The sequence below is a fragment of the Macaca nemestrina genome, chromosome 13 (genome assembly GCF_043159975.1).
Source record: "Macaca nemestrina isolate mMacNem1 chromosome 13, mMacNem.hap1, whole genome shotgun sequence".
Taxonomy (NCBI): domain Eukaryota; kingdom Metazoa; phylum Chordata; class Mammalia; order Primates; family Cercopithecidae; genus Macaca; species Macaca nemestrina.
The window spans coordinates 8,703,778-8,725,386 of record NC_092137.1 but is presented as its reverse complement, the minus strand read 5'-3'; the positions used below and the strand labels follow the sequence as shown (position 1 = coordinate 8,725,386).

Here is a 21,609-nt window from a genome sequence, read left to right as displayed (position 1 = left end):
GGGCTGGTGCATCTGCCCCTGCCTTCAGAACGGGCCCCTGTGCACGGCTGGCATCTGTGATTGGGGGCAGCGCCTGTTTCTGAGAAATGTGAAAAAAGCAGCTTCTTTGATTTCACCATTTCTAGAAAATGGCCTAAATTTGCTGGAAGAGTGGGGACAGAGGGTCTCAGTTTCTCAGGTGAAGCTCGCAGGCCATTGTGTTCAGCACCCAGCGTGTGTTGAGGCCTGTGAGGGTCTTGAGGGGCTTCTTGAGGAACTCTGGGCATGGGATTTTTAGCCGAGGCTGAAAGTGGAGTTCCCAGGCTGCTGTGCTGAGTCCCAGCTCCCTACAGCCTCCTGGGTTTGGCCACGTCCACCCGCCCTCCTCCTCTTTCCTGCAATTGTGCCTCTTTTCCCTGCTGCCTCCCCAGTCAAGCCCAGGGCAGGACTTAAAGGGCAGTGGAGGGGGTAAGGGGCTGGTGGCCTTGGTGCCTCTAGGCAGCCGTCTGTTCTCCGGGCTCTGGGCCTGGGTACCCAGGGAGGATGAGTGTCAGCGGATTGATTTTGTATCAGAAGGAACAGACTGCTCCAGATCCCTTTTCTGGAGTGTTAGGACTTGGGGCAAAAGAGATGGGCCCATCTTGTGAGTTTAGCGCCTGGAGCTTGCTTTAGTGCTAAAGCAAGAAGTAAAAACAGGATTTAAAGAAACCAAATGGAATCACAGTCATGGAGTATCAGACCTGGACGATGCCTTGGTGATGAGGTGGCCCCCTTCCCTTGGCAGACCAGGGGAAGAAACTGAAGCTCTGAGGAATTCAGGGATGTGCTGGAGGTTCCAGAGCTAGGCCTGGAACTTTTTCCTGGGTTCAATGCTATGCTCAAACAGTGGAAGGATCCCGCAGCATGGCATAGAGCCCCTTCAGAGCTCCAGCAATCTTGAGCTTAGCAACTGAGTAGACCCTGGAAGCCAGAGGGCTGCCTGCCGTCTCCCCAGAGATCTCAGGACCCGTGCTGCTAAGGTGGTTCACTTGAAGGGTGTGTCCACAGTGGTTACAAGTTAGCACTGGGGCCCTGTGCCCCGGCTCCCGCATCTCCAGGTCTGGCCTCCCTTGGCCCCTCCCTTTCCTCAGTGGCCTTGGCCTTGGCCTATCAGTGTCTCTGCCAGGATGTCCTCATCCTAAGGGTGAGCTGATAAGGCAGTCTCATAGGATGCAGGGTTGGAAGGTGGCTCAGGGACACTTCAGCTGAGCCCTCTGGGAAAACAGCAACCCCTGCAGGAGGTGGCGGGCGGAGGGGCCCAGGCTGCACTCAGGCTCTAGGAAGTTTTATTCTGTGTTCGCCCTCCCCATGGGCTGCACCCTCCTCAGCACAGAGGCGGCAGCTTCCACACCTAGCACCGTGCCAGCCTTGCTGGACACTCAAGAGAGGTGAGTTCCCTCCTGCTGGCCGCCTCTGCCACTGTCTCACCAGCCTGGGTGCTGGGTGGTGGCCGCACTCCTGGTGTGCTGCCTGCCTGCTTGCAGGAAGTCCTGGTGCCAGCGCACCCTTTGCTTGACGAGCTAGTGAGCTCCCTGCGGGGGGTTTTCCTAACAGTCTCTCCCCACATCCTCTCCTGCTCCTCCCGGCTTCCAGATCATGGAGGATGTCCCCAGCTGCTGACTTGTACGCAGTGGCACTGCAATTTCCAGAAGAAACCTGACCTGAAGAATCTATCCACCCAGGCATCTGCCCCTCCCACCCCGCTGAGAGTCCCTGTCCTCACTGAAGCCGGCCTCCTGAGGCCCTTTTCCTCACTGCCATGGCCCTTGGGAGCTCTTCCTTTTCCCTTCCCAAGGAGGAACCCCTCAAGCCCCATGTCGGTGACCCCGGGGCAGCTTGGTGTTTCCTGCCTCAGCGGCTCTGCCCACCTCTAGTCTGTCAGCAGATTCTCCCTTGCTGGTCTGGCCTGTCACTCCAGCCAAGGCAGGCACAGCTCCCACATATTTACTTCTGTGTCACCTGCAATCTTGTCATGGAAAGAAAGGTTGTAAAGACGTTCTCATCTGCTCCATTCTCATGCTTAAAGGGCAGGAAGGACCGTGGGACCTCCCCTCAGGGTCAGGGCCTGATAGGACACAGTCACCAAAGGGCTCCCCAAGGGAGCTGCGTGAAAAATGCCTGATTGTCACATGGTCACAGAACAACATAACCTATAATGGTATCATTCCATATACTACTCATTGCATGTACTAATTTCCTATTTGGTCTTATGGAAAATATTTGACAATGCCTCTAGGGGAACATTCGAGCATGCATTGGGGGTGGTGCTGGCGCACGCCTGCTGGAGTGATCTGTGCGAAGCTGCATGCTCACCCTTTCCCCCACCTACCCCACTTCCCTGAATGCTGAGACTCATTTAAAGTCACAACAATTTTTTTTAAGTCTCCTTTGCTGAGTAGCAGAGTTTCGCCTTCCAAGCATGGATGATCAATTCAGGAGTTCAATTGTTCGTTCATTAAATAAGCCAAATTTATTGAGCACCTACTCTGCACCAGGTGCAATGCTAGATAGGCTGTGGGATACAATAGTAAACGAGACTGGCACAGCCCAGTCCTCATGCAATTGTGAGTCCGTTGGTTTGAGTCCTAATTCTGCCATTTGCTCTATAACCCTGGGCAAGCCATTTTATCTTTCTGAACTTTGATACTTTTATCTATAAAATGAAGATTGGAATTCTTGCCTCACTGAGTTTTCCTGGTACATAGTTGGCGCTCAATAAATGGCAGCTATTCTTTTTACATTTTCCAGGCCTTGAGCTTTCTTTTTTCTTCTCGCTGTGGAAATTGCCTGATAAGCTACAAACTGTTGGTTCTTGAATGGGCTGGCTGCCCCAGATGTCCGAATCCCTTGGAAGGAACCTGGAGGAGTTGGGTGATGGGCTCCAGGTACATGCCAGGCTGTGGGCCGTGCTGAGCCCTAGAGTCTGAGCTGCAGCTATATTCTGTTCTAATTTCTGTCTCTATATTCTTTGGAATTGGGCCACTCTCTTAGACAGCTGGAGCAATTAATGACCTTGAGAAATGATCCCAGCCCTGAATGCAGAATCCTGCTCTTTTGAAGTCAGTCACTTTCTTTGTGGGTCTAAACGTGTTCGTGTTTTCCCCTCTTGGGCATGTGCCTCCTCCTTCAGCTTTGATGCTGCCTCTATAACAACAGCGTTTAGAATTATTAATTCCTCTGCACAGCAAGGTGCATTTTATTACACAAAGAGGGGGAAATATAATTGCTATCTTGAGTAATCATTTTCCGAAGGCTGAAAAGTGTAACCTTTAATTAATATTTCATCTGCAGCCAGGGTGGGTAACTTTAGCAGGGCCTAAAAATATCCCTGTCCCGGTGCATGGAGAGATCATGAACTGTGCGACATGGAGCCAGTGTGTGCTATTCAATTGTTGGCAATTATTTCTAGAATTAAAATGTTTAACCCATTAACCCATAATAAACTGGGGGGAGAGCTTTGGAGATGCAACTCTTTATTGAGTAGGATAAATGTGCAGATTCCTGGCATAATTTGTCTCAGTCACCTGCATTGGAGGAGCCATCTCACCTGCCTGAGAAATGAATTTGGGGTGCAGGGGCCTGGTGGGCCAGGAAGTCACTGATCAAAGCTTGGCTTCCAGGCTGTGGCTGTGTCCACCAGGCACTGTGCGGGCTGGACTTGGACTTCTACAGGTCAGTGGGTTTAAGGGTGGGATGGGAAGCACTGTCTTTGGTGTTTTCCAGAGCGGGGCCCTCGAGATGTTCAAAGTGCTTCCTGAGAGAGGGCCAAAGGGTGTTCCCTGGGAGAGCTGGGAATCCAAGAGACATGCACTCTGGGGGCAGGAGGAGGGCAGGTGAGGACCTGGCTCAGGGTCTGGTGGGAGAGGGAAGGAGGGAGCCAGTCAAGGGCAGGAGGAAACAGAGTTGCGAATCATGTGGTGGCCAGCAGTGATTCTGGGTGAGTTCCATCCCAGTCTTAGGGATTCCTCTGGATAGGATCATAGGGCTGACTCTGGCGAACCTACAAAAGTCCTTAGTCATGTGCATGTCCATCAGCACAGCTTTTCATGGTATACGCATCATCTCACTGACAGGTGCTACCCGATCACACTAACAGCCCTCTGGAACCCGTGACCATGTGTTCACAACAGCAGCCATTACAGGGGTTTCCTGAGCTCTTGTCGTGAGCCTCTGTCTGCTCCATCTCATCGATCCTCCCAGCAACCCACAAGGAAGGAGAGGTTTCTTTACAGATGAGGAAACTGGGGTGTTGGGCTAAAGTTGTTGATTTGCCAGAGTCCCACAGCACTAGGTGAGTTGGGACAAGAACTCAGTGGCCTGCTGGGTCGTGAGGACTGTGCAGAATGGTCTGGGTTTGGGGACCCCTGTGGGGCACATGTGTGAGGCTTGCTGCCGTGATGTTCTCGCTGGCCCTTCTGGATCTCTCTTGGGGTCCCTGGGAGTCCTCGCCCAAACCTAGGACCCATCCATGCAAGAGGACAAATCGCTTTATCAACACCATTGAGATGATTGAAAATCCTCCTGCTCGTAGGACCCTGGAGTTGCTGTGTTTCTGTGTTGGGCTTGTTGAGTCTCTCTTGAAAATAATATTGGCTAATGGGTTTATTGCCATTTTATTGATCACCAAGGGGATGGTCTCAATGGTTAACCATCTTGAGATTTCTAGACATGTTTGCCAGCCCTGGTTTCCTCAGGAATGCCCTCAGCAGGGAGAAAGGCTACTGGGTGTGTAAATGGCCACCCCTTCCTCCCCCGCTACCTGCCCCTCAAGACGTGGGAGGCTGGAGAGGAGCAATTAATTTGATTTTTTTTTCTCTTTGGAGAGAAGAGTGTTCTGTGCCATGTACCAGGAAGCAGGGAAGGACAGGTATGCTGACCACAGCTCATCCGCAATTCCCATGCTTTAGCTCACTTGATCTCACAGCAGCCCTGGTGGCCGGTGTTCCTATCCTTCCCATTTTATACAAGGAGAAACTGAGTCCTTCAAGATGGGGCACCAGCCAGGGCACTCTGGTCAGTACGGAGAGCCAGGATTGGGAGTCTGGGGGAGCTGACCTCCAGGACAGGGAGTGGCTCTTGGTCCCTCCGACCGACACTGGGACCTTGCTCTCCTCACTGTGTTTTTGTGGCCTGCTTCTACCTGCTCCAATCCAGCTCATAAAACCACTTCTAAGAGGTTTAACAAGAGTGACTTCATTTTATTTTTCTCCCTTACTCATTCCTTTTTAAAAATTATAAAGCAATACTTGCTTACATAACGTTTAAGGAGTTTTCTTCCCTAATCATCTCTCAGAAGTAACCACGATTAATAACTTGGTGTATAGTGTTCTTCTATGCAAATAGGAATCTTTAAAGATATGTAGAGATATCTATACACACGTGACTTTTTATCGATGAGCACATATAAGCATATATGTCACAGCAACGTTTGTAAAGGTCAAAGACTGGAAATACATGTCCCTCAAAAGGGATTCAGTAGAATAGATTATGATGCAGACATTTAATAGAATTATTGTTTGGTCATTAAAAAAATGAGGCAGCTCTCTGTACAGATGTGAGAACTCCCTCCTTACAACACATTGTTAAATAAAACATTGTATGCACATTGTCAGCTCACTTAATTTTCTATCACAGCTTCACATAGAGGCAGATGCCACACAAGCCACCCACCCAGATGCAGAGCCAGATTCCCTGCATGGACTGGACGGGAGTTTCCCAGCTGGAGTTCTCTGGGCCCAGTTGCCTGTGACATGGGGTTGGGGGTGCTCCAGAAAGTCATGGCCACCCCTGGAGGAAGTGACTTGTGGCTGACTGCTCAAGGGGAAGTCCTGTGGCGGTGGAGTCGTCAGCATTCATTCAAATAAGGTAAGTGCTTCGGCAGGGATGAGGGAGGGGCTGAAAGGCTGGGGGTGACTGCGATGACCTCAAGCTTGAACTGAAACCTCTGGAAGGGCATTGTATTCGAACTGTTTAGATGATTGCATGGAATCATCTCATTTTTACATCAGCAGAAGCCTAGACTCAGAGAGGTGAAGTGATTTGTCTGAGGTCACACAGCACGGTAGTGACTGGGCTGGGTCTGAGGGCCTCTCTGGGGGTGCATCTGAAGTCTCTGTGCCTCAGGGAAGCGGGAGGAGTGGAGACCGGGGCTGTGGCCAGGCTCTTCCTAGCCTTCCTAGGTGTCTATCTCCTCTTCAGTGTCATCTCCACTTTCCTTTCCCTCTGTTTCTTCCTCCTCTGCCTACAACACTCTTAGTTTGTTCTAAATGCCCCCTTGTCAGAGCTGAGGAACTTGAGGTGACATGCTGAAGACCCTGGGTGAGGATCCTGGTTTGACGCATTTTTCTTGGAACCCTTGGATGTTCCTGGGGTGTAAGTGTGTGTAGGGTGTGAGTGTGTTGTATGTGTACCCATGTGTGCTTTGTGTGTGTGGTTTGGTTCTGTGGTATGTGAATGTGTGTGCATGCACATGTGTGGTGTGAGTGTATGGAGTGTGTGCACAATGAGTATGTATGGTGTGTGTGCATGCATGTGTAGTGTGCACGTATGTGTGTGAATGTGCGGTATGTGTATCTGTGCACATGTGCAGGGTGTAGCTGGTGTGTGCTCACTTGTTTGTGATGTGTGCATATGTGCACCTGTGTTCATGCATGTGTGTACTTGTGTGGTGTATGCCTGTGTGTGCCCATGCATGCATGTGTGTGTATACGTGTGTGCAAGAGGAAACAGATGGTGACTTTGCCACAGCAGTGTTTAGCTGACCCCAGTGCAGGAGCTGCCCTTACCGCCTGTGTCCCCCTTTTCGGCAGCCCCAGCGGGAGTTCTGCCTCATGGCACACGCGTGTCCAGTCCTGCGGAGCCTGGACTCTGGGTTAAGAGAGGTAAGCGCTCAGAAATAGTAAACCACTGTTTTCTTGCCGACTGTTTGCCCTTATTAATTCAGGTAGCAATTACCCATTCTGAATATTTGGCAACTAATTAGTTTTCCCGTGGAGATGGCAGAATGAGGAATGCTCTGCTTTGACCTGATCCACTTTCTCAGTTCCCGGGGATGGGGGTGGGGGCTGGAGGAGGGAGGGCGTGGAGCGCGGAAGTGAGAGCTACAGAGAAGTCTGCTCAAAGCCCGAGATGCCCTTTAGCTGCCGGGGTCTTGGCTACAAATCTTTAGGAGGATAAAAATAACCCACCCAATGTTGGTTTTGTTGGGGCTTTCATGTCACGGGCCCATTTCCTCTGTGGGTGCAGCTCCTGGCAGTGTGCCGGGTAACGGAGGAGGTGCTGTCAGGGCAGACTCAGGGCTGCTTTCCAACCAAAGCGCCTCCTTTTTGGGAACCCTGATTTGGACTCGGGATCCATAGGAGACTGGAACCTGGACCACAGGGACCCGACGCTCATGGTGAGGGCACCCCTCAGACCCCAAGAGACTGGGGCCTGTGGAACACACAATCCGGGGGACAGGTTGGAAGAGACACTCAGATGACCGTCTGGCCAAGCTCAGCTGGGAGTTGAATCAGAGATCGTTTCTTACCAGCCACTAAGTCCCTTGGCCAACATCTGGCCTATATTTGCCTTTTTAGCTCCTGAGCTTTCTGTTACTGGGAAGAGTTGTCAGTGACATGATCTGGTTCCCAGAGGCACCTCTGAGAAAGGGTTCTTACAGATAGGAGGGTGCATGGATCAAGGCCAGCTCCATCCAGCAGCCTCCTGCATTGGAACAGCCCTCGGGCGGGAATCTATTTTGGGGAAGTGGTAGAAGGATGAGTCAATCCATCGCACTGCTTGCTATACCTTTTCTGGTGGCGGTGAGGGGGCTCAGACTACTGTGGGGAGTGGATGCAGTTCAGGGTGCCACAGACCAGCCCGCTGGTGGGGGAAGCTGCCTCCAGACACCTCCCCGCACGCTGTGTCCGCAGGGACGCAGCCTGTGAGTCACAGGCCTTCCTTCTGCCCCGCATGGTCATGCATTTGTGTCTGTGAAAGGTGCTCTTTGCCTGATGGGGGCTGGGAGGCCTCCAGGCCGATGTCCCTACCCATAGTCTTGTCTTAGCTGTGGGCAAGACCGGCTGCCTGCTTTCCTCCTTGGACACAGGTCCTCTTCAGAACCTGGGGTGGGCATCAGCATTCTCAGACTGGCACCGGCTGGCTGCATGCCCCCTCCCGCTTCTGTGTCCCTGACACTCAGCACGCGCCTGTCCGTCTGCACACGGCTGGAGCCGGCTCCGGTCAGCCGCACACAGTTTGCCCAGCTCACCTGCTTATTATAATTCAAGGCCAGGGACCCTGCGTCCTGTGTGTCTGGGGTTTCCCCAGGGCCTAGCGTTTGCTCTGGCTGCCGGCCCTGGCCGGTGGCTGATGCCGGGTCACATGTTCAGGCTGGTTTCCCTAAACTGCGGCAGCTGCAGTTCCTGTACAGATAGGCTCAGCGAAAGTGCCAGGGCCTTGGGTTCAGACCTGGCTGAGTCCCGGTTCTGCCAGTTGTGTGTGACTTTGGGCAAATTCTTTCAGCTCCAGGAGCCTCGCTTTCCTGGTGATTGCTGTATTTTTGGGGTAGACTACACGCATATTTGTCATTAGAACCACATGCTCCGGTCCCCAGCGATGTGAAGGGGCTTCAGGGAAGAGAGTGTGCGGAGGTGACCTTTGCAGTTTGCAGCTGGACGAGTGGCCTTGGGCCTCCTTACTCCCTCACGTGTCTGTGGGGTGAGCAGGCGTCACTCCTTCCTCCCTGGAGCTGAAATAGTTCTGCTTCGGCTGGGAATGACCGGCTTAGAGCTGAGGTCGGGGTGACACCCAGGTGTTTTCCAGGTCACCCAAGGGACAGGGTTGAAACAAGCGCGATCACAGAATTCCCAGGCTGGGACGTGAAGTGGCTTTGAGGCGCGGACCAGCTGTCTTGCGACCTAGGCCTCCGCTTGCTTCCTCCGGGCCACACCTGACCTCGGCCTAGGAGTGAGCTCAAAGCTGCACACACAATCCCTTCAGCTGGCTTGGGAAATGCAAAAACACCAGGTGCAGGGCTGTCGGTTAGAGTTTCCATTTACATTACCTGGGGCTTTTCTGTCCAGCTCACCCTTCCCCCACCACCTTGCACAGGCCTTCACCCCCACAAGCCCAGGGAGGGGGCGGTTCTTCCCAGACAGGTCACCTGTGGAATGTGAGCACCAGGCAGGCCTGGCCTCCCGCTGCAGGCAGGACACACAGCTTCTGCTGGGGACCTGGCTCTGGCTGGGGAATTTTGACCTGCAAAAGGCAGACAGCCATGTGATGACTGTGGAGGCCGGGATCCTTGGTCCAAACCCCTCATTACCTGGGTGGCCCTGGGCAAGTCAAACCACCTCCGATTTCTCCACCGCACATGGGGTTACACATGGGGGTTACGAGTACTTCCTTAGAGGCTAGTGGTGGGGGTTAAATAAGCAAAGGATAAGAGAGGGGCTGGAACGGTGGCGCTTGATAGTGGTGGCTGATATAATCATCACCCCAGCGTTCAGTGCGGGCTCTCTGCCTCTGGCTTCGCGGAGTTGGCACAAGTATCACCTCATTGAAATGGCACAACACACTCATAATGTAGACATTATTCTTCCTGTTCTTTCCATTTTGCCAGTGAGGAAACTGAGGCACAGATAAGTGAAATAACATGCCCAACCTGACGTTGGAATCTAGGCGTGCTGACTTCCAGCACTGTGCTGATGGACTCTGGGCGTGCTGACTTCCAGCACTGTGCTGATGGACTCTGGGCGTGCTGACTTCCAGCACTGTGCTGATGCTGTTCCTCTCCCTCTGCTCCTCAGCGGCCCTGGACGCCCCTGTGGGTCCCAGGCAGCTGGCATGACCCCCACGCAGAGCCTCGCTGTGGTTAGCATCGAGCCCTGGGGAGGCCAGCTCCAGACCCTGCTGCTCCGTTTGCAGGTGGGCTGGGGCGGGGGAGGTTGGGGGGAGGGTGTGGGCTCCCAAGCCAGATACACCTGGCTGTGCTTCCCAGCTGTGACATTTACAACTGAGGATTTTGATTTTTGTCACTAGTAAGGGTACGGTCAAGAGAAAGCACTGTGCTTAGGCTGTTAGCTTCCCATCCTTGGGTGTACCCAGGTTCCCCTGCTGTGAGCCTGGTTTCCTTCTATGCTTTCTTCGTTCAACAAACCTTTCTGGGAAGCTTTTCCCTGTCAATCTCTGGACTAATGAGCAAGACTCAGTCCTCACTCGTCTGTTAGAGGGTGTGTGTGAGCGTATGTGTGTGCATGTATTTTGTGTGCATATGTGTTACATGTGTGTGATATGTAATTCCAAAGACACAGGAGTAAAATAAGAGCCATCCACAAAGGTCAGAGGAGGGAAGCAGCAAGGTGCTTCCCAGCAGTCCTTGAGTGCAGACACTCAGGAAATGTTTGTGGAATGAACAGGAGGAAATCAAAGGAGGCTTCCTAGAGGAGGTGGCATTTAAGCTGAGGCTCACAGGGTGAGTCCTGTTTTGGTTACAGAGAGAGAGGCTGCTATAGGAGCCAGGCTTAAAGACATGGAAATGCCGAGCCAGAGGCAGACAGCTCCCAAACTGCAGTCTAGCCAGGGGTCCAAGAGGCCTTGTTTTGTCACAGGCTGTGTGTTGGGGTTGGGGAGCAGCACAGGGTGAATGAGTTGCTGGAGGAAAGTAATAAGGACCCATCTGTTTGTTCAACAAACATTTACTCGCTATGCACCCAGCCTAGTCTGCAGCTCAGTGAAGACCAGGATGAAACTGTTGACGGAGCTGGCAGACTCGTGGAGGTGACTGACCCTGGAGCCACTTGGGGCCCCCACAGTGTCCCCGTGCTGGGGTGGGACTTCTGCAAGGCCCTGGGGGCCCTGAGCAGGGAGGAGAGACAGGAGGAGGAGGACCACACAGAGGGGTCAGGAAGGAGGGCATCACGCGGCTGGGCTTCCAGGTTATGCAGGTGCTGCTGGGAGAGGCGAGGGAGGCCATGTGCGCATTCTGTGGGGCCTCGATGTGGGGAGGAGAGTCTGTCGGCGTGGGGCGGCTGCTGGCAGATGGCAGAGGCTGGGCACTTGCCTTTTAGGGCAGCGGTGCTCATGGTGCATTGAACTCAAGTTACCTGGCAAAGTGCAGATTCGGGGTCCTACCCCCCGAGACGGAGTCAGTGGGGGCCTGGGGATGTGGATTTTAGTTTTGTGGGTGTGTTTTTGGCACCCTAGGGAATTCTGATGTTGGTTATTTGCTTAGTCGCCTGGGCAACAAGAGCAAAACTCCGTCTCAATAAAAGGAACACCTCTTTAGAAGCACTTCAGGCATCAAAGCTAGAAATTCTCTGACGTCCATGACGCTGTTGCTTCTGCCTAGAACCCAGAGGCCCCAGGTAGGAGGCGTGCAGGAGCATCACCGCAAACCTGGAGTTCCCACCTTTGGCAGTCTGCAGCCACCGCTTATTTCCTTTCAGGTCACTCCATTTCTTGTATTTCATCGCCTCTCTCCTCATTCAAGAAAAGAGTTTCTGACGGCTTATAAAGATACCATAATATATGAACATGGCATAAATTAAAAATGGGGTAAAAAGATGGCAAAACAAAGGAGGGGTCGATGCAGATGGGGAAAAGCAAGGCTGCTGCCTTGGCTGTCATTTCCTGTCCAGCTGCTGTCATTTCTTTCGGGGCATCTGGCTACTTTGTGGGCTGTGTGAAGAACTTGGGGTCAAGCTGCCAGGGCTCCTTCTCCTGCAGAAAACCTCGCATCTCTATAGAAACTACAGCTACCAAATCCACACTTGATTTGTTGAATGAAACGCTGTGTTTCTTAGTATGGGAGCAACGTCGAGGAAGTCTTGTCTGGCGACAGGAAGGGCTGTGTGCCCAATGTCGCCAGCGGGGTTTTGTGCCTGTGAATGCAGGCCCTGCGCTTGCTCGCTAAGCCACCCCTGAATGGTCAGCACCAGCTGCAGGGCCAGTTGGCCTCTGTGCCTGACCCAAGGTTCCCAGGCCCTGGGGTCCCCAGGTGCCAAGTCATCGCAGAAGGGGTTTTCCAGGGGCCTAAGGGGGTCCAGAGGCCACCATGTTTTAGGGTGTTTGGTGGAAGGGGACTCAACCCCATTATGGTTACTGTGTGGTCCTTGGTGGACAGAGATGTGTGCTTTAAGAAGAGCTTCAAAGCAGTGGACTCCACTGGGAGGGAGGCAGCTGAGGTTCTGGAATCTCCGTCTTGTAGATCTCTCCCTGCACACAATCTGCTTTCGTGTTCCTGATGGATTGAATCAAGAGTCAATGAGCTCCTACTTTGTGAAAGCAAAACAAACTAAATGCTATCAACCACGACAGCAGAGCCTCCACCTCTCCCAGGAGGGTGAGCCCAGGTTGTGTTTTCATTTGTCAGAAATTTATCTGAGGAAGCCATTCCTGGAATCTGTTCTAATTTAGGCCTTTTTTTTTTTTTTTTTTTTTTTTAAATAATGCAGTTGATTCTTTTCCCATGAGTTTTCTTTTCTCCATGACTTGAATTTCCCCAGGAACTATTCAAATGCAGCATCTGGGGTTTTGTTTTTGTTTTTTGGTGAGGTCATGACTTTCTCTAAACAGTACTTATTAAACAAACCAAAGAGCAACCTTCTGTGAGGACGCTTTTACAAATATCGCCACTTTTACAATCAGGAATGGAGGTTACAAGTGCAGGATGCTGAGTTCCAGTGAATCTAGGGGAGTCGCCTGAGTCTTCCAGTTGGTTCCTGCCTCGTTCAGAAGATAGTTTCTCACATGGGAAATGGTCTTCAATGCCCTTCCCTCCTCTTCCTCTCTCCTAACTCGACTTTTCCAGGGCTTTCGTGTTTGGCTCCCATTGCAGGCTCGGGAATGCCCTGGGCTTGGTGACCAGAGGGTGGTGAAGTCACCCTGCTCTGCTAGAAAAGGGATGAGTGCTGTGTTTTTGGCAGATGATCAAGGGCTCACCAGCCTGGTGGCTCATTTGCTGGGGGCCTGCAGGCTGCCAGGAGCACCATGAGGAGGACAGAGTGGAGTTGCAGCTGCCCACGCGCTGCAGAGGGGACACGGGGGGTGTGCAGCATCTCGGGAAGGGCGCGGCGGGTGTGGCAGGTGCGTGGCAGGGCCACGCCATTCTGTCTGTTGTGGTACCCTCCATCCAGCATGAATTGAACAGAGAGGCAGGTATGGCAACTGAAAAGCAAGGGTGCTCCTAGGTGAGCACTGGGGCTAGTTTCCCGGCTGGCAATGGGTGGGATGTGGTGGTCAGAGGAGTGGGGTTTGGGTTTGTGGCTGTGGCCTGGCTGCTGTGCTGGGAAAGGGTGATGGGAGCTTGACGGGAGGTGGCACCCACATGGGAGAGGAGCTGGCATCATAGCCGTGCCCTTGGGGATTGGCTGCTTCACCACCCAGATTGGTGGGTGCTCCAGGGGGAGTGGTGAGTGGGAAACTGCACTAGGAACAAAGCTCTTCCTTCCTCTCTGCCCTTCTCCTTCCCTTCTTTCCTTCCTCCCTCCCCACCACCCTCCTCTGTCTCCCTTTTGACCTCTCTCCTTCTCTACCCTTTTCACCCTCAAAGTGTGATCTGAGGGTCCCGGATGCTGGACTCATCTGGGGCTGGGTGTGCAGGGTGAAATATGATCCTGAGGACTTTCTGAATTGGGATCCCGGGAAGGGATCCTGGGGGGCGCCCTGTTAATAGCACCTCTGTTGACACTGGATTGTGACAGCCACCGTTGGAAGGCACAGCGGCCTCTTCCCCTGAGTTAGAGATTTACTGTGACTCCCCAGTCTCTGTCGAAGGCCATCTGGTACACGTTAGTGTCCTGTGAGATGAGCAGTGTATTGTCTGCTGCACCTTCTTGTCCTGTATTAGCCAGGGTTCTCCAGAGAACAGAACCAGTAACCTGTGTGTGTATATAGAGAGATTTATTTTAAGGATTTGGCTTACATGATTATGGAGGCTGTCGAGTCCAAAATCTGCAGGCTGGCCAGCAGGATGTGAATTGGGAAAGTTTGGGGCTGCCGTTCAAACCCAGAGGCCTGGCAGGATTCCTTCTTGCTTGGGGAATGTTAATCTTTAGCTTCTTCAGTCCTTAACCTGATTGGGTGAGACCCACACACACGATGGAGGGTCACCTGCTTTACTCAAAGTCCACTGATTTAAATATCAGTCTCAGTCAAAGGCACCCTCACAGAAACATCCGGAATAATGTTTGACCAAATATCTAGGAATGGTGACTCAGCCAGGTTGACATATAAAATTAACCAACACAGCCCCTTCTGTCTTTCAAATATCCAGAGGGTTCTCTGGTTCTAGAAGACTGCCATAGGCAAGGTAGGGGTCTCAACCCTGTGGAGCTACAGAAATGCATAAAGCCACATGAGTGAGCCGCAGGTCTTTCTGTCAATTAATCATTTGGCATAGCGTATCCATTTCGTGTCCATCATAGACAAGTGCAAGCCTTATATAATGTTACCAACATAGATCACACCTCCTCATCTTCCTTGATGTGAGTGTTTATTTTTCCATCAAACCTATCCATCTACTTCCTCCCTCCCTCCCTTTTTGCTGTTATTCAATCCATACTATTGGGCATCTAGCATATTCCAGGCACCAGGCCAAGCACTGGGCAATCAGAAATGGAGAAGACACATCCACTACCAACAGTGAGCCCAGAGGCCAAGAGGGCTGCAGGTGCAGAAGTCAGTCCACAGAAGGTTGGGGCCAGCAGCCCGCCTTTCCCCTCTCTGAGCTTCCTTAGCAATGCCAGGTCTTAACACACAGCCCACAACAGTCCTGGATTGTCCTGGGGACACCACATCTTTGTACCTGATGTACCTGCTCTTCTGTACAGAGGCACCATGTCCCTTTTCTTCAAGGTGCGGCCGAGGTGCAGAGCAGCGGCATCACCTGGCAGCTGGTTAGAATGCAGATGCTCAGGCCCCACCCAGACCCATGAGTGAAATCTGCATTTTCACCAAATCCAGCAGGTGATTCCTGCACGTGTACATCTGCTCCCTGCTTCCCTGGTCTTCATCCCCTGCAATACGCAGAAATATTTCCATGGAGAATTCCAGAAGAGTTGGCAGCCTGGTCACAGGGCTGCTCTGTGAGGTTGGAATGTATTCCTAAGCCACACAGGGAGGTCCCCAGGCACCCTCTTCTCAGGCTTACGGGAGGCAGACTGGAAGCCACTGGTGAAATGTGAGCTGGGAGTGTGAGCCTCTGCGCCTCCGCTGACTTCTGGAGGCATCTCGGGGAGATACGTCACTCTTCCAAGACTGCTTTCTCCTCTATAAACAGGGATGATGAAAAAGAAACATCTTTCTTTCTGGGTTGTTGGGAACACAAGCAGATCCACAGCACATGGAGGGCCTGCCCTGAGCCAGGTGTGGCTGTGCCCTCATGATAGGCAGAAGGCCGCACTGGAGGCAGCTAGAGCTTTGGGACTGGGCCCCTCATCACCGACGCAGGGACAGTGCTTGCTGCACAGACTGTCCCAAGGACTAAGTGAAATTCTGTGAGCAAAACACCCTGAACCGTAGCTGTTATTTTTATAACAATTGGCTGATGTAACTGCCCTATGTGCAGTGCCAGCCCTTGACTCATACCCAGAGACAGGTGGCGGCAGGTGGAGGAAGGGACCACTGTTGGCTGAAGCAGTGTCTTCTAGATTGTTTGCAGAGGCACCATTCACCCCAGGGCACTCAGGCCTGGATTTCTGAGAGTCCGTAAGAAGGTTCAGAAGTTAATGTACCATGTTGCTAAGTGGATTTCTTTTAAAAGGTGTTCTCTTCTAAGGTAGCGACAGATGTGAGGGTTGCTATGGCAACAGGTGTGTTTTGGAGAGCACCACACAATAGGTGAGATGGCTTACCAACAATTTATGGTCACGGAAGGTGAGCTTCCTCCCAGGAAATTTGAGTGAGGGATCACCTCCTCTGGGTTTATATTTTCAGAAGCTGGTTTTATTTTGTGCCTTGGGAGATTGGGCAGGATGGGGAAGCCTTTGCATGGATTCAGAGCAGACTCCGTGCACAGCATATGGTCAAAGGGTCAGAGTCTTTTCAAGAATTGAAGGAGATTAAAAAAGAACCTTGAAGAATTAGATGGTCTAAGATCCTCTGAGAACATTTCACTAGCCTGTGAATTTATTTGTAGCAAACAGCACTGCAATTTTGCAGGGTTGGGAGTAGAATCTGTAGTTGGCCACGACTTTATTCTTTCCATAGAACAAGTCTTCAGCGAATGCCTCCTGGGTACATTGAAGGTCATGTGCTGGGGGGGGACCAGGGTGGCATAGCAGGATATGAAGATGAATAAGACCTGGGCTCTGCCCTTCAGAAGTCAGGGTGGGAGAGACAGACGGACACAGGCCGATTGTGGAGAGGCTTAAGGTGTTATGAACGTATAGCTGGGTGTAGTGGATGAGTTTGGAAAACTTGGCTGAGGATCATCCTCAGTGTGGGGTTGAGGAGTCTGAACTCTCTCCCACTGGAGACTTTTCTCCTGGGAATGAGATGTGGTCAACCAGGCCCATCGTGGTTAGCAGGTAAGGGCAGCATGGGAGGGAGAGGACAGGCAGGGGGCTGGAGGACTCTGTCAGGGCGAAAGGTAACGGATGGGCACCAGTCCTCAGCCCTACATGCAAGACTGACCAGATCCCAGCCAACAGCCTGGGCTCTGCTGGTTCCCCAAAGCCCTGAGAGTTTGCTGCCTCTTCTGGGCCTGGGTCAGGCTGGAGAGGCGGTTCCCTGCAATCCCCCCAGAGGGCTTCCAATCCTAGCCAGAGGGGAAGGCCCTCAGTGAAGTGCCTGGGTCCCAAGTTCTGGGCCAGAGCCCTCCTGTGCATCTGCCGGGCACCGTTCTCGTCCCAGATATTCCTCTCCAGGTGGGTCCCTGGGCCCCAATCAGCTCGGGCCAGCATCAGATTCCCGGGCCCTGCTCTCTAACCAGGCTGGCCCATCCTCGCCTGGAGCCACTGCCCAGAGACCCAGCATGGCTGGTGGATGAATCCCGGGGATGTAAGCCTTACTGGACTGAGATAGGAGAGCCAGGAGTAGGAGCAGAGGAGGATGTGCCCAGAACCTGCTGGAAGCAGCCTTCATCCGCAGGAGCTCGCTGGAAGCTCTGCTGCAGCACCTGGCAACCTCCGGCGCAATAGCCACATGACTAGACACAAGCTGAGCCCTGGAGCCGGGCAGGGAGCCAGATGGGCACCTCGAGCTGTGGATCCCTCGAGTCAGGCACCTCGAGCCCTGCCTGGGGAGGGCACAGGCGAGAGTGCACGGGAGGCAGGGCCAGAGGAGCTCTTCCCGCCGTGGATTCTGCAACCTTCTCTGTTTCCCGCCCGTCTGCACTTGGGTGCACCAGTGGAGAGCCAGCCCTGGAGAGCCACGGAGCACCTGTCTGTTCTGGGCAGGGCATAGTCTCAGCCTGCACCCTGCCTTCCCCAGCCATAAAGTGGAGATAAATTGTACCTGTTTGGGCTGCCTCAGGTGATTTAATGCAAAAGATTTGTAAGCTCTAACTAGGATTCCATTCCATGGGATTTGAAGGATGAAACAAAAACATTTATTTCGTTCCAGAACATAAAATTGATACATGTTTTCAGCATACAATTTGGAAAATACACACAAAAAAGAGAAGATAGAACAACCCATTATGGCAGCACTCAGATGCAAACACCATTCATATTTTGTAATATTAGCTGCCACTCTCTTCTCTATGTGAGGACACACGTCTCTACCTTTTATTTCCTTTGGTCCAGATGGTATCATAGTTCATGCACAGCTTTGAAAACATTTCTTTTCCATTTAACAACATCTTAGAAACATGTTTTCTTATCAATAAACCTTTGAATGTAACATCATTCATGGCTGCCTGTAATTGCATCCTGCGTATGGATCCCACATTTTGTTCAGTGGGTCCCTTCAGTGCTCATTTAGGTCGCTTCCAAATTGTGTTACTGTGAGCAGTAGTGCAATGACGGGTTTTGCTGAGTACCTCTGCCTTTTGCACTGGATGGTTTTAATAGAAGTCTTAGTATAGGCAGAGTTGTCATTCTAGGGAAATGCATGCCCAGGTCTCCCTGTCGGCTCAGGCCCGACCCGCCCATGCTTCATGCTGAGCATGTGCTGGTCTTTGTCCTGGCATTTTCCGGGCTCTGTGTCTTTGCTTTGATTTTTCTGTCTCTCCATCTTAAATGTGGAAAAAGGCGCCCCTGCTTCTGAGAACAGAGAGAACCAAGCGACAGGCCATGAATTTCCTGGTGCACCAGTGAACGGCCACTTGGCTTGCTGTCCGCGAGCTGATCGTGAAGCCTGATGGTTTTTAACCTGGGCCAAGGTGCAGGTTGTCCCTGCCGTTGTCCTGTGATGCTTTCTTCTCCAACACCAGCACCGAACTCGCCTTCTGGGGCTTGTCTCCAGCTTGTCTCTGAACTTGTCTTCCGGGTCTATCTATTCCCCAGCGCAACTGGCCTCCTAGCCACTGATTTCCCAGTCACAGATGCAAAGACCCCCTCTGAGGGTGGAGGCCCTCCCTGAAGGTGACCCCACCCCAGCAATGCCATTTTCTATCCAGCATTCAAGACTCCTTGAAGCAGAATTGTAGGGTGCTTGCTGGTGCCTTCGAGGGACAGCCTTGAGTCTTCCCCTGTGAGTGTTGTGTCCTCACCAGGCAGAGGGAAGGAACAGGAACCACTGTCCACTGGACATCTGTTAGGACCTAGGTCCTGGCCTGGGTACTCACATGCTGACAAATAAGTGTTGGCCTCAGATTTGGCTGCCTTGTCACACTGTGGTCACACACGTGCCAGGTGGACCATATGATGATGTGTCAGCAATTTCTAACCCACAGATCTAGACTCAGCAGCCCCTCCCACAGGTTTGGGAGGCATGTCACCCAGCACACAACTCAGCACAGACAGACTTGGTTTGGATGACAATGGTGGGAACCATCACACAGCCAGCTGCATGGGGCCAGCAGGCAAATTTCTCTAGTCCAGGGGTTGGACTGGCTATGCAGGCTCAGCCAAATCTCAAATCCCGCTCTCTGGAGCAGACTCCCATTAACCCTGTGCATAGTACTGACGTATATGCCAGATGTCAGCTTATTATTACTATTAGTATTGTACCATTTTATTGAGGCCTGACTGACATGTGAAAGCTGTCCATATTTAATGTATACAACTTGATGAGTTTGGAGCTAGGCATGCCTCCATCAAACCATAACCACGATCTACACTGTCAGCATTTCCACTGTCTCCAAGAGTGTCCTCCCTTCTTTATTTATTGTATCATGTTAAATATTTTTTGTGACAAGGCCGAGTGCAGTGGTTCACGCCTGTAATCCCAGCACTTTGGGAGACCGAGGTGGACGGATCACAAGGTCAGGAGATCGAGACCATCCTGGCTAACACAATGAAACCCCGTCTCTACTAAAAGTACAAAAAATTAGCCGGGTGTGGTGGTGGGCGCCTGTAGTCCCAGCTACTCGGGAGGCTGAGGCAAGAGAATGGTGTGAACCCAGGAGGTGGAGCTTGCAGCGAGCCGAGATTGCGCCACTGCACTCCAGCCTGGGCAAACAGTGCAAGACTCCATCTCAAAAAAAAAAAAAATTTTTTTGTGACAAGGACACTTAACATAGAGCTATACTTTTAGTGAACATTTAAGTAGACAGTAAATATTGATAATGTAATATGAAACAATATGCAATACTGAACGATATTGATAATGACAGGCACTAAAGTGACAGTAGATCTTTAGGTCTTATCCGCCACGCATAACTGAAACTTCGTGCCCTTTGACCAACCCCTCCCTGTTTCCCCACCCCCCAGTCCCTGGCAACCACCATGTTACTTTCTGCTTTTAAGAGTTGGACTGTTTCATTCATAGATTTTTTTCTGCTTACTGAGGTATCATTGACAAATAAATATTGTATACATTTAAGGTATACAACATGATGTTTGATAAATGTATACATTGTGCAAGGGTTACCACAATCTAATTTACTTATCCATCACCTTCTATCGTTAACTTTTGTGTGTATGTGGAGAACACTTAGGGTCTACTTACTACCTTAGCAAATCTCACCTATACAATACATTAACTCTAGTCACCATGCTGTACATCAGATCTCTAGAACTTATTCATTCCACATAACTGAAACTTTGCATGCTTTGGCTAACGTCTCTGCATTTCCTTCTCCTTCCAGCACCTGGTAACCACCATTCCACTTTCTGCTTCATTTCTGGCTTATTGCACTTAACATGATATCCTTCAGGTTCATCCGTGTTGTCCCAAATGATAGGATTTCCTTCCTTTGTAAGGATGAATAACGTTCCCTGTTGTGCATGTGTGTGTTTATCACCTCTTCTTTCTCCATTCGTCCATCAGTGGACACTGAGGTTGTTTCCGTGTCTCTGCCATCGTGAATAATGCTAGAGTGAACATGGGAGTACACATATCTCTTCAAGACCCTGATTTCAAATCCTTTGAATGTATATTCACAAGTGGGATAACTGGATCCTGTGGTATTTCTCTTTTTAACTTTTTAAGGAACTTCCATACTGTTTTCCATAGAGGCTTCACCAATTTGCCTTCCTGCCTACGGTAACAGGGTTCTCTCTTTTCTACATCCTTGCCAACACAACTTTTTTTTTGTTTTTTGTAATAGCTGTCTTAACAGGTGTGAGGTGACATCACACTGTGGCTTTGCATTTCCCTGATTATTGGTGATGGTGGGCACTCTTTCGTATACCTGTTGGTCATTTGTATATCCTCTTTGGAGAAATGTCTACTCAGATAATTTGCCTATTTTTAAATTAAGTTGTTTATTTATTTTGCTATTGAGCTGTAGGAGTTCCTTATATATTTTAGATATTAACCCCCATTATCAAATATATGGTTTGCAAATATTTTCTCCCATTTTCGTAGGTTGCTTTTTCATCTTGGTTATGGCTTCCTTTGTGGTGCAAAAGCCTTTCAGTTTGACATAATCCCACTTGTCTAATTTTGAGTCTTGCTCTATTTTTCTCGGTCTATAGTGTTAAGTCTGTTGTTTCCTCATTGATTTTCTGTCTGAGTGACCCATCTATTATTGATAGTATTGAATTATGCTATTATTGTATTGTTGTCTGTTTCTTTCTTACGACCAACCTGGCCAACATGGTGAAACCCCATCTCTACTAAAAATACAAAAATTAGCCAGGTGTGGTGGCAGGCGCCTGTAATCCTAGCTACTTGGGAGGCTGAGGCAGGAGAATCGCTTGAACCCAGGAGGTGGAGGTTGCAGTGAGCTGAGATTGCGCCATTGCACTCCAGCCTGGGTGACAAGATCGAGACTTTGTCTCGGAAAAAAAAAAAAAAATTTGTACATGTTTACTTTATAACTTTCACTGCTATGATGTTGGGTATATATACATTTATAATTGCTATATCTTCTTGTTGAATTGACCCTTTTATCATTATGTAATACCTTCTCTGTCCCTTATGACAGTTTTTGACTTAATGTCCATTTTGTGTCATGTAAATATAGCTACCCCTGCTTTCTTTTGCTTACCATTTACATGGAATATCTTTTTTCCATCGCTTCACTTTCAGCTTCTGTATGTCGTTAAATCTAAAATG

At 50.9% G+C, this 21,609-nt stretch overlaps 1 long non-coding RNA gene across 1 annotated transcript in view; it reads left to right on the top strand.

Annotated features, from left to right (window-relative positions):
• Window positions 1–5,499: 5,499 nt before the first annotated feature.
• Window positions 5,500–21,609, top strand: part of LOC139355405 (uncharacterized) — a 31,704-nt gene continuing 15,594 nt past the window's right edge. Inside the window, exons 1-2 of the long non-coding RNA XR_011611437.1 lie at window positions 5,500–5,883; window positions 6,828–6,899. This is a non-coding gene — a long non-coding RNA (uncharacterized lncRNA). The remainder of the gene's footprint in view (window positions 5,884–6,827; window positions 6,900–21,609) is intronic.